This window comes from Mastacembelus armatus, chromosome 11 (genome assembly GCF_900324485.2).
Source record: "Mastacembelus armatus chromosome 11, fMasArm1.2, whole genome shotgun sequence".
Lineage (NCBI taxonomy): Eukaryota > Metazoa > Chordata > Actinopteri > Synbranchiformes > Mastacembelidae > Mastacembelus > Mastacembelus armatus.
In genome coordinates, this window is record NC_046643.1 from 8,191,229 (window position 1) to 8,204,383 (window position 13,155).

The 13,155-nt window shown below is 37.2% G+C and overlaps 1 protein-coding gene across 1 annotated transcript in view; it reads right to left on the minus strand.

Moving 5' to 3' along the window:
- Positions 1–13,155, minus strand: part of angpt2b (angiopoietin 2b) — a 32,467-nt gene extending 19,312 nt beyond the window's left edge. Inside the window, exon 1 of the mRNA XM_026301133.1 lies at positions 13,032–13,155. The gene's annotated coding sequence lies outside the window, so the exon portion shown is untranslated. The remainder of the gene's footprint in view (positions 1–13,031) is intronic.

A 13,155-nucleotide genomic window follows, 5' to 3' on the forward strand; every position in this document is an offset into this window, starting at 1 on the left:
GTGTCAACTCCATGTTCAAATACATGGTTTGGTTCACTACACTATCTGTACACAACAATGTTTAAACTTGACAACACAAATAATACTACACCACACAACATAACATAAAGTGTAACGAAAGGATATTGGTAGAAATCCAGAGGAGACCAAGAGATAAAATAAAGATTATAGAAAGAGGTATTATTTGGCTGTATTTTTCCTAATGCTCTGTAGTACTATGATATTTTATTGCTTCAATATGGCAATGTCAGATTTTCCCCCAGTAAATAATGAATTTTGTTTTGGTCTGAGAGTGTGTCGAATTTATGGCATTTGGGATTTATTTTGATTCTTTTCAGACTGCAGTGTAGCGGATTTTTTGATTTGTTGTTACCTTCTGTTGTTGGCCTACCCATCACAGCATGTTTCTCTGCGTTGCTGTAATTTTTGTTTTGAGCGACTCAGTTTGTATATACATAGTGTATTTAGATAAGATCAAACTCAAATTTAAATTCTCCTCACTGTTGGTACAAGGAAATCTAAACTGCCATACAGATATTGTTGTTTTTGCTGATTGTTTGACCAATTTTTTTTAAAGGGTCCTTACAAAGGTAATGGAAGTGGACAGTGTACATTTGGAAAATGTTTTAGACACGTGTTTGATAAAATAGTCCATTTAGAATACATAGCTACCTACATATTTAGCTTTAGTAAGGTGGCGGTTGCTGACCTGGATGTTATGTTACTGATGCAACTGGAACAGTATTACAAACAGTTTTTTAATTAATGTATTGAAATAGTGTTCTTCCACAAAGATATAGTACCCATTAGAAAAAGAACATTGTCACTCATAGCCAAATATTCATTCCCTTTGGAAAACAGAAATATATATAAAAATGCACAAAACAGTAATAAGTAAAGATATATTTTAATACTATAATGTCCTTCTCTATTTATTTATCATTTTTACTCTCTGCATTGGTAAATATCATTGTTCAAGATTTTTTTTTTTTTCTTTGGCTTCTGGATGTGTGGTCGGTCCATTCTGCTAGAGAAAATGAGCTTCAACAGCAGTGCCTTTGAATAAAATGCTTTGCGTCCTCTATTTCAGTTTCTCTAGATGCTAACGGTCTCTCTCTCTCACTCACATTGTCAGCCAGACCTCTCTTCATCACCTTCCGTTTCTTCTATCAGCACAATTTTGGTTTTGTTCATGTCCCTTCCATTTTCTGATGCATCATAAATGCCCTCCCAGCTTTATTCCCGCTGTGTTATAAAAGATCCAATCAGAACTGCACCACAGATCGTCTGCTTCATCATAGTCTGAATTCATTTTCAATACATCCTGCTCCCGTTCACTACTCTGCTTTGACAGTGTTCATTTACCAATGACGCAAACATAAATAAAAGTCTTAAGCTTGCATATATTTTTCATGCACTGTAGGGTCTTAATCCTTATCGCCCAAACATGATGAGCATTCCACACTGCCACTGTTGTGTGGATGTTTAATGGCCCAGCAGCTTTAAACCCAGTGTGTGGCCCTATCACTCAGGACACCAGTGGCGTGAATCTGTAGCAGTATGCAGCAACTGATACCTATCCCGGTCATGCATGCACCATAAATATATCACCAACCTTTGCAAACATGGCACAATTGTTTGATTTTTCATTAGAAAAGTATAATAATTGCATAGATGATGATTTCACAAGCAGAGCCATTGTGAGACATTGTGTCTCCTATGGAAAATGAAAAACAAGGAACGTTTTCCTCCATGGTATGGTTTTATTCTACACAATGTCTCTGTAGACATTGGTCGGCTATCAGATTGACTTGTGTTGATTTAAATTAAATTACTTCCAACTACTGTTCACAGCAGAAATCCCTGTGGTTTTAAATAATAATCAGATGTAATGTTATGGTCAGGGCTGTCCCAGAATTACAAAAATCTGGAAACTTCGATATGAGCAACACAAGATATATGGGAAGCATTTTCCCACTGAGATGTATTATTCACAAACACAGGCATGCAGCTGTTTATAGTGTGTCACATATTTACATGTGAGATTGGTATGAGGTGAAATGAAAGCTGGGGTTAGCAAGTATGTTGGGTAACAGGACACAACAGACTAATGATCTCGTCCAAAATTACTGGCACTATAATATCCAGAGGGAGAGCTCTGAACCTTGTTCCCCTTTTGGCCTATTTCTGGAGAATAAAAGAGGACGTCCACATTTTATTGCTCTTAGTTTTTCAAATTAAGACAAAGCAAGGAGGAAGATAGAATTAGATTTTTTTTTCTTGGCAGAGGAAGGGACAGCAGAAATAAATCAAGAGGAAATCTGAGCTAGTCATGTCGGAAAGTAATGTACTGAAGTGATTATTTGTGAAAATTACTTGAGTAAAACCGCCTCAGATCTGTTGTGTGTTCAGTGTGTCATCACACTGTTTATAGCGTGTGATCACACCAGAGTAAATATAATAATAATACTACTAATAATAATAATAATAGAGTACTCTCTTGTGCACTTGCATGTGAGCAAAGGTGAAAAGTGGTTGTGGCTGTGTGCTGGGTAGAGGTTGATTGCTTTCCAGAAGTCTTTCATAAAGCAAATATCTGATTGTAAAATAGGCCTATAAGCTATTCTAAAACACTCTATATCTATGCTTGCAGGTAAACCATGAAATAGATATGTAACACACTTCACATAGTTTAAACATGTAGTACAGTATGCACAGTACATAATGTTTAGAGTACACGGAGCTATAAAATCTACCTAAGTCTTAAACATTTGATAGTGGAATAAAATAAATGGAGATGACAGTGTATCATAAAAGCATCACTGCCATGTGACCATCAGAATCTAACATAAACATTAATAGTCACACTAAAATATCCCACAGTTGATGAATTATGTTATACTGTTAAAAAAAACATGTTGATGTATATTTCCACATCAGTCATTTGGACTATTTTTAGATTCGTCCCAGAAATCTGAAGGAAACATCTCATATATATGGTTAAGTGCTTTGTTTATTGAAATGTGCATTCCATATATAAACACATTTCTGCCATTTAAAACAAAGTATGATGTTAAAAGAAATTGCCTTTGGCCCATAACTCATAGTGTGCTGCTGTTAAACACTCTCCCAGGGGGTTGCTGGTTGTTTAATTTAGTGTCTCCTGTCAGGCCGAGGTATTTCCCATTGCTCCCTGATGGCTCTGAATCAATCTGCCTGCTAGATTTGAAGGTGACATTCAGCCTCCCCTCCCTCTGGTCTGGATACAGCGACTGGGTTTCTTCCTTGTCCTCACCTCCTGTCACCCAACCTTGTCCCCTGAGAGCAGTGCTATGAAAGTGACATGAACAACACTGTTAAAAAAGCTGAGTTGAATAGAGTCAAGAGAAGGGGAAGAAAAACATCTGCCAGTTATTTTTATTTTGTTTTTAGAAGCCAAACTTGCTGAAAGTTTTCACTTTCCTGAAGCCATCCATAGTGATTTTGTTATTCTAGTGGAGTGGTGGGGAGTATCCACCCTGTAGTCCAGCCTAACGCTGTGGGACCCATCACTCCACACAGCAATCTAAACCTTCCTCCTGGGCAGGGTGGAAAGGCTGGTGGGAGGGAGAGCAGAACCGCCGCAGATTCCCTTTAAAAGTTCTTCCTTTAATAAAAAAAACCTTCTGAAACACTTAATATCTTCTCACCTATGCAAGCCATCACTCACAAATGACCCTCTGTTTAAGGTCTGTTTGTTCAGACTGGCAAATGAGGGTAAGTTGAGAAGGAACCAACTGGCTGATGACAGTGGTTTAATAATGATTATAATAACAAGAATATGATGTTAGCATAGCTTTACTGCCTCCCCTCGTGCTGTGTCTGGGAGAACAAGGCATCCAGGCAACAGAGAGCCCAGGGGAGCAGTTCTAAAGAGAAAACAATATTAAGCTCTGCTAATTTGAACTGGCGATAAGATGAACTCGAATGAACCGCATCCGACAAACCAAAGAGTGAGACAAGTCGTGCTGCAGTCAGCGTTCATTAAAGACACACAGGGCAACTCCTGATGTGTGCAGTCATTTGTGGGTCAAATCACTTGAACTAAAGCTTGGAGATGGCATAATCACAAAATGACAGGTCCAGAGCAAACAAAGCTCCACATTCAGAGCTGGAGATTCAATGGAGAGTGGTTTACCCATGGGCCGATTTGACTGTGTACACAATGATATGCATTCATTTCGACGTAGACTAAATAAATAGAACGGTTGGTGTCCCTTTGTCCCGATACAGGATAGTTTCACCTCTCCTGACCTACCTATCAAAGCAACCTAGATCTTCCACAGAGGAAATTCCTGTACTGGCAAGAAAAATCTGCTATTGGACCATAAAACTCAAACCTATTGCAGTTAAAAATAAAAAAATAAAATAGTTGTGTGGATGTTGAGTGTAATTGGTTTAAGCTGATACAGAGAGAGAGAAAAAAAACAACTTTAGCATTGATAAATGAGCACTTGAAAAATAAGTTACTCAATCCAAAGCCAACCTTCAATCAAATTTTAGAAGTCGACAGGTAACGAGTTGTGAGAATGTAGCACTCGGTGTGTGTTCAGGCCTGCCAACCACTCTAGAAAGACAATTTAACAGGCCTCATAAAAACAGGAACATTAAGCAAAGCAGGTCCAGATCCACGTCTGTCTCTCATCGACCTTTCTCATCCGTTCCCCATTTGATCCACTTCTCTTCAATGAAAAACGCCCTGACTTCACTCTCTCCTGCAGCTCTCCCTTTATAAATTTCACCATCTAAATTGCTATTCCTGTCAGTCTGTGACACATATCGTCTGCTATGTAAGAGCTGCCTGTTATACAGTCCAGAGATCATTATTCATAGCAAGCTGTCTCTTGTAAAACACCACAAGAAACTGTTTGAACCTTGGACACACTTATTTAGAGAGATGCAATGTAATGTGTAATGTAACACTGTAATATGGTGTGTTACCATTGGTGCTTCCAGCCCAATGATGGCTTATGCAGAATTTGAACAGAACTGATTGTAATGCTTGATAACAGTGTGATGGGAATGAATGACCTAATGCACATATATTAACTGATCCTGTCACAATAGAAGATGAACTGTAAGGCATCAGGAAAATTATTTGCTTCATGCAATCACAGTTCATATGATTCCTTTAACATGCCTGTTTCCATTCGGTTTCCCCCTCTGGCTATAAAAACATTTTCAGTGGCTCCACAAGTGATTCAACTATAAAGGCCTGTAATCTGCTACATATGTGATTTCAAACTGTAAAAGGTGAGCAAGTGAATGTATGTGTATGATTAGGAGGCACCACTTGTTTTGGAGTGAGAGGTAATACAAAGCACTTTATGGATGAGTCACATATTGGCAGCAGCTGCTTTTATCCAGCTGTTCTTTCATTGCCTTTGTGTGTGTTGAGTATCAGGAAGTCTGCTGTGGTGCCCAATAGCCCAACCATTGCTACCTTCCAAGCTAATGAAAAATATAATCATATGGGTTTGCGTGCTTGAATCTGCTTACCAATGGTAATTGAAAGTGAATTTTCTTTTAGGATGACTGCAATATCAAGATATTCTATGCTGCAATATAGCAGCTGCCATGCAGGCATGTTTCACTACTTTGCAAAATAACAAGGCTATAAATGTCTGTGTGTGTTTGAGAGAGAAGCAAAGAAACATATCAGCAGCCCTACAGACTATTCATATGGCTTTGCAAATCTGTACTTACATTAGGTTTCAACATTAGGTGCAACATGACCTCTAACCTCTCACACACACTATAGTTGGTTTCCTTTTCCTGACACCAGCACCTGGGTGCAGTTTTCCACTTTTTGAGTATAGCCATGGGGTGTCCTTTGTGTGTGTGTGTGTGTGTGTGTGTGTGTGTGTGTGTTTGGGCATGCACACATTGTTTAGGCTACTGGTGGAGTGTCATGGTTACTGATTGCTCATTAGCCTTTCAGTGTACTTCATAAATAGCTGTGGGTGTGTTTTGTGTTAGCACAAGTTTGTCTGTTCCTCCTACTAAGATAAGAGTTTGACTGGGCTTCAGTTAGGTATTTGGGATAATAAACAGTATTACAAAAATGTTAGTAACTCAAATTGTATACTTTTCCCTTACTGCAGGAAAAAAAAAAAAGTAAATTTAGCTTTACAAAGTCTAGTCATGGCAACTTGGGCAGCAAACTTTAAAACGGTGTTTTGAGACTATAAAGCAAGATATGTATCCACTGAGGCAGATAGAAAATAAAAGATATTGCACATTTTATCATTTATATATCTAAATGTAATGAGACATGGTGGGAGTTATTGCAAATTCTTGCCTTGCCGAGGCAGAGCATTTACAGCTGTGCTTCATTTGACAGCATTTGGGTCACAGTGAAAGAGAAAATAATGATCCTTAATATGTAGTTTTCAACATGATCCCGAACCAAAACATCTGAGTAAGATTTTAACACAGCACTGGGACATTGTATGTCCATGCCCACAAATAAACGCCTACTGTAGAGCAGTCTGAATGCCAGTCTTGGAGATAAACGCAGATGAGACCCAAACACACATTCAGGACAATTTCAAGTGAATGTTGCTGAAATCTTGGGAATATTATGTCCTTGTGAAATATGGTTTTAATGCCTCATCCAATCCCATTAGGCTATCCATTACACTGGGGCTCATTTAGTCATGGTGCAATTTCAAAAAAAAAAAAAGGGGGGGGGGGGGGGGGGGGGTACGCTTGGATACTCATGAGTAGGATGGTCCTAGAGATAGAGCCAAGAGTTGAAAGAAATGGCAGAATGGTGAAGAAAATGGGGAAAAGCATGTAGATAAGTGGCTGTAAACGAAGGATTTAAAGTGAGAAGGAGTGAGCTAAGGAGATGCTGATATGACCTGGAGGAAAGTATAATGGAAGAGCAAAGCAGCAGTGGGGAGACGGAGCAGAGAGAGGAGTCATTTAGACAGATTGATGGTGATGAGGGAGGGCTTGAGATCCCTCCAATACTGATAACTACTCATGACTGCTCTGACTGAGGAAATGGGCTGTGAGTGGTTCTCTGTGTGTTTGTTTTTCTCATTCATTCATTACACGATCCTTTGCAATATGGGTAAAAATCTAGGTCACACAGACTTTGAGCTTGGAAATTAAATTTGTACCTGTAAATCAGCCTTCTTAAACCTGTAAAAAATTTGAATGAGAAATTCCAACTTCTCCATGTGCAGAAAAGATTTGTACTTGAAAAAGCATTGTATATGTACACATTTAATAATGTAGAAATGCACTTTCAAAAGTGTTTAGGGTATGTGTGAATTAAAGATACTGAAAAAAATACTGAAAAAAAAAAACATTTGTCTACAGATACAAAGCAGGAAAACTCTCAAGCTACAAGTACAAATTCCAACTTGTTTTTATACTTCATGTGGAGAGGGTGGAAATTACACTGCAGCTAAGATAGAAACATTTAATGACCAGCTATTAGGTCAGTCTTCAAGGCCACTCAGAGAATAGCAGTCCAGCAATAACAGTGTTTCTCACCAGATGGGAGTGTGAAGATGTTCAAAGCAAATGTTTTAAATGGAGCAGTGTAGAGGTTGAAAAAGAGATGGGATTGAAATAAATGAAATGAAATATACAAAACTTTATTAAGGCTTCAACATGCAAACGTATCAGTTGCACTCATTTGGATTTCAGCCCACACACAAAAAGGAATCAAAGGAAACCGAAGAGCAGATGCATTAATCAAAGAAGCAAGCAACACCAAGAAATTATGAAAATCTCATTTTGTAAATCACAGGCAAGCAAAATAATAAAAAATATAAGAATAGTAACATAACTTGGATGAGGCAAGAACAGGGAGACATCATTATGGAATCCAGAAGCATGAATGGACCCTTTTATTACCTGTTTCCTGGATATACAGAACTCAGACCCACATGTGTGATTGAGGAGCATAGTGGGTGATAATTGGGTGATAGGTTGGGTTCCACCAGTCAATCAAAAGAACATAGACAACAAACCCCGATATTAAACAGTCTGATACGTTAGGTGGCACTATGCACCTGAGTGGTTTGTAATCTGCCAATAAAATACAACTAGACGAAGAAGACAAAGGTAGAGAATGGCGCCGTAGGCTCTTCCGTGACCCAGGTCAGTTCAATTTTCTTTGCCAGTAATCTGGAAACCCATGGTAAACAATTACTGTACTGTGTTGTGTATATGTGCTCTTATTCTGAGAAAACACAAATGTGTATTTTAGCATTCTGGTAGGCTGTACTACATACTTGTTTTACTTGAGCATGTTTACTTTAAACTTAGGTGTAAAATTAAGTATTACAAGACTGCTCCTTACAATCTCCTTCAAGGTAAATGTGTATATCATCTTCATTCATCTTAAGAGTAATACATTTACTGTGAATTCTTGTCACCAGAGACCTACTTAAATATTATTTATCTCCATACCTTCTCATGTATTTATTTATTCATCTTACAGTATGTGCAATATGTTTTCCCCTGGAAATTACCCATACCTAAAAATGTGTTATGCACTTTCAAACCAACTGCAATACATTTCCTGCTGTGCAATACTTTTTTTCACTGTTTATTTACTATGTACTACTTAACTTTAAATTATACTACCTACCTTTTTAAACTTATTTTCAGGTTTTTCTCTTTTTTTTTTCTTATTTCAATACCTGGTCAACATTTGTGTAGCACCTGTAATTTCATTGTACTTGTACAATGACAATAAAATTCAGATTCTAATGTTTTTTTTTTTTTTTTTTTAAAGCGATGTAAAAAAAAAAAAAAAAAAAAAAGAAGTGGGTCCATCACATTCTTCTGGCAAATTTAAGTGCCGTTGTGTTTAACTCTTGGTGGATTAACTGGTGACATTTGCAGGCATGATGCTGTGGTAGGAAGGCCCTGGAGATTATACGTGACTGTGATGATGCCTGTTTAAAACATATATCTGTAAAAAGTGTTTGTCATGACTCCTCTGATGTAAACACTGCGGGGAAATTAGTTGGATTTGTTGGATTTGGATATTCAGCTGACATTTGGTGCTAAAAACCTCTGGGTGGCAGGTCAGTGTCCAGTGCAGGACAGAACAACAGGGTTACCAGCTATTCAGTGAAAACAGAGAATTTGTTCACACTGGGTTTGGACTTTGCTTTTCTGCTATATTATTCTGCTGTAGAGATGCTGGATGTTAGATGAAAACCTGACACTCACCATTGCTGCTTTAAATCTTACTTTAAGAAGTAAATACACTGATCAGCTTAACACAGTCTTGCCTAGCTGAACTTTCTGAGGATGCTATGGCTATGTTATGGAATGCTTAAAGTATACAACCCATTTTTTGTTTGGTTTATCATAGACCATTTCTGGCAGTGTTTCAATGAAGACAGAAGGTATGCGAGATTATCCAGCTCCCAATCTCCTCAAACCTGCAGCTTGCCACCTGGAGTCCAAATTCTGTCTTCTGCTGAAGGAAAATTCCCAAGAAGGCTCCTTCGAAGATGCTAATAGCACTGCTGATATTGCTGATCATGAACAGGTATGTATTTTTGATGTCTGTCCTTAAGTTAGTATTATAAGCAGTAAACAAATCAATGAAATGTGTCTCTTTGCTCAACTTTAAATTCAATATGACAAAATCAGTGAATACGTTATGTATTAAGATAAGTAAAAAAGTGGTGTGGCTCAAATAATTCTTTCTCAATTAAGTGTAGGTCCAGTGTGAAGTGGTGTAAAGGAAGGTGAGGGTCACTAGAGTTACTGCTTTATTATAATATGTCATTAAAATGTGTCTTATTATAGATAATGAAAAATATATCTTAGCATGTCATGAAAGACACTTATGTTATGTCATAGAAAAAAGTGTCTTACTGTTGCCATTAAAAATGCGTTAGTGTAGTATAGAATTAATAATGTGCCTTGTATTATATCATGACAATTCTGCCTTAGAAAATTATAATATTAAATTGTCATTCAAAAATGTAACTTAGGAAAGTATGTCAAGAAAAATGTACCATAGTAGAGAATGACATTAACATTAAAAGTGGGCCTTCATATAGTATGTCAGAAGAATGTGTGTAGGGTAGTGTAGTATGTTATGTTGAAACCTGTGTCATGAAAAAAATGCACCTTTTTTAAATAATGATAATTTAGTCTTAGTATGTAATGAAAAATGGGCTTTAGCACATCAGACATAGTATGTGTATGTTAAGACTCGGATATGATCAACACAGGAAGGCGTGTTCCGGATGTCTTTTCTTTTATATCAACGTGGCGTGCTGTGAAAGTCAGTGGTACTATTTTGTAATGAACAAAGCATCAGTGATTTAATTACACAATGCACAAGATCTTTTCTTTTCCCTCCTTCACGTAGTCAGATGAGGGATTTTCATAAGTACAGCTAACATTCAAGAACAAATTAAATGTCTCAATGAAGTCGGTCTCATCATACCTGCAGTTCTCCCCCTAGTGCTCAATTTCTATCTTCTGCTAAAGACAACAACAAAAACTCCCAAAATGGTCCCTTCAGGGAAGACCGGGAAGGTGGACTAATGATACTGCTGATCATGAACTTGCACTTCATTGTTTAATTAGCATTACGAGCAGTAAACAGGAGGGAAATTAGTGAAATTTATCTCCTTGTTCAACCTGAAATTCAATATAAAGAGATTAATGTAACGCTATTAAGATAAGGAACAGAAAAAAATAATGCGGCTCAGTCAATTAGAAATGTTAAGAGAGGTGAGAGGACAGAATCCCTGAAGTATACTGACTGAAACTGATAGTATAGGATGTACATCAGTATAATACATAATGATAAATACATCTGACTGTATCACAAAATATGGGCCCTAGTAGAGTACATCATGAAAAATGCACAGTAGTATAAATTATGAATAATGTGCCTTGTGGCATGAGAAATGCAACTTAGTATAACATGTCATCAGAAATGCACCTTAAGTAGAGCATGCCATGAAAATTGCATCTTAGTATATCAGATCATGAAATGGTCTGCCTGGTGTATTTCATAAGAAATATGGTAAATTCATCACAGTATAGCATCTCATTAAACATGTACCTTCTTTTATTATGTCATTAAAATTGCCCCTTGTGAAATTATATCTAGAAAATGACACTTTATAATATTTAACAATGTGCACCATTTTGCTTTGTGATTAAAAATGTGAACTGTACTGTGGACTGCAATATTTAATTAAAAAAAAGTGCCCAAGCTTACTATTTTCTGAAAATTGTGCCTTAGTATATGCTGTCATAAACGCATAAAATGCGACTTAATTAATCAGTTCATAAATACATACATCTTAGGGCATGCCATTAAAAACAATGGGACTTTGTAAAGTATGTCAAATTGCACACTGCACCTATATTATATCTTACTGATGGTTATTGCCATTACATATTAATATTGATGCATTCAGCTGAGACACTCATTGATTTGTTTTCTTCTTTCTGTGTGTGTACACATTTCATTTTATACCGAGTTCTCTCTCCACTGTCTGCAGCTCTCCCATTCAGTCACACTGTAATTCTGCTCTTATCCTTTTTCCTCATGTTTCTGCCTGGTCCTTGATCCTGCCTGCTCCAAGTCTGCATTTTCTGCAAAGCCTCTGTACAGTACATACTTTGATTGTATCATACAGCTTGGTAAGTAGTCCACTACCTGCCTATTGTTGATACCTTTAGACCTTATTGAATATTTTAAGGCATAGTTTTGACAACATGACTCAAGTATGGGCCCATTTCGACAGTGTAGTGGGAAAAACCCAAATACCTTATTTGTTCTTGACATGATTGTCAATGTGATGCATTGATTTAAAAAAAAAAAAAAATTCGTGATTTTGAGTAAATGCAATCATAACATGTCTGCTGATGTGATGTCAGTGAATGGCACTTTGGTCATAGATTTATTTATTTATTTGGAAAACTAATACTATTGATGTACAATACTATTTGAAATGCTACAACATTACTTCTTAGGATAATAAGACAAACAACATGAATTTGAATGTTACAGTCATTAGATTTTTTTTAATCCTGAAAATATCCAACCTTTGGCTTTGATTACAGCTTTGCAAACTCTGACCATTCTCACAGTATGTCCAGCATTGCTTATGATTGCTTCCAACCAGTGGTGATAGCAGACAATGTAATTTTCATGTTTATAGAAAGGTGCACCTCACACTATTGCTGTTGTTTACCTGACAGTCACAAATCATGTCCTAGCTTCTTTTCACACTATTTAAAATGTGCAAACTCTGTGCTTTAATATCCAACTTTTATCATCATCATCATCATGGTTTACTGATTCAGAACCCAATCAGAGGGCTGCATATCAGGCCACCCACGTTTATATGGAGGAAGTGCCCATTCAGATTTAGGTGTTAAAGTAAAATGTTGTCAGCAATATGGATCACTGGCCACAGAGGGTTTCAATCAACAATGCAGTATAAGCGGAAAAGGCTTGGCAAGTCTGTCTAAAATGTCAGTGACAAATGCACAGTGTGAAAGCTCTGAAGGCTGTATGTTATTGGGAGATGAGGATGGAATGACAAGGAATGAAAAAGTAGAAGAAAAAGAGATGGATGACAGGAGATACAGAGAATTTTGGGAGAAAACAAAAAAAAAGGACAATGAAAGAGTTCAGAGTCCAATCAGATACATGCCATAGTTTTAGGTTCAAGTTTAAAGGTAACAAGGCTAATTGCATGAGAATCCCTCACAGTGGAGTCTGGACAGTGAGAAAAGGAGATCGTGGGAATGGTGGTTTGCTGCAGCGAAACCTGTGAGGAGAAAGATGGAAAACACAGGAGATGCAGCAAACCACATCCTCCTCATCCTGGCTCATTAAGCTCTTTGCTGAGCACCTCCAGACAACAAAATCCTGTAGATACTCAAGTTAAACTCCCACTTTTGTTGTGTTTATTTCCCAACAGTATGGCAAAGCTGAGTGAAGTAGGAAAAATTATACAGTTATGTCTTACCTGAACTAATCCACTGCTCAATTTGTAGTGAGCATTTTGTAGCTTTCATTATCGTACACTCCAGGAAAAGTTAACATCAATACACAAATACCATTTGATAATAAGCCAGTCACATACATGTAGC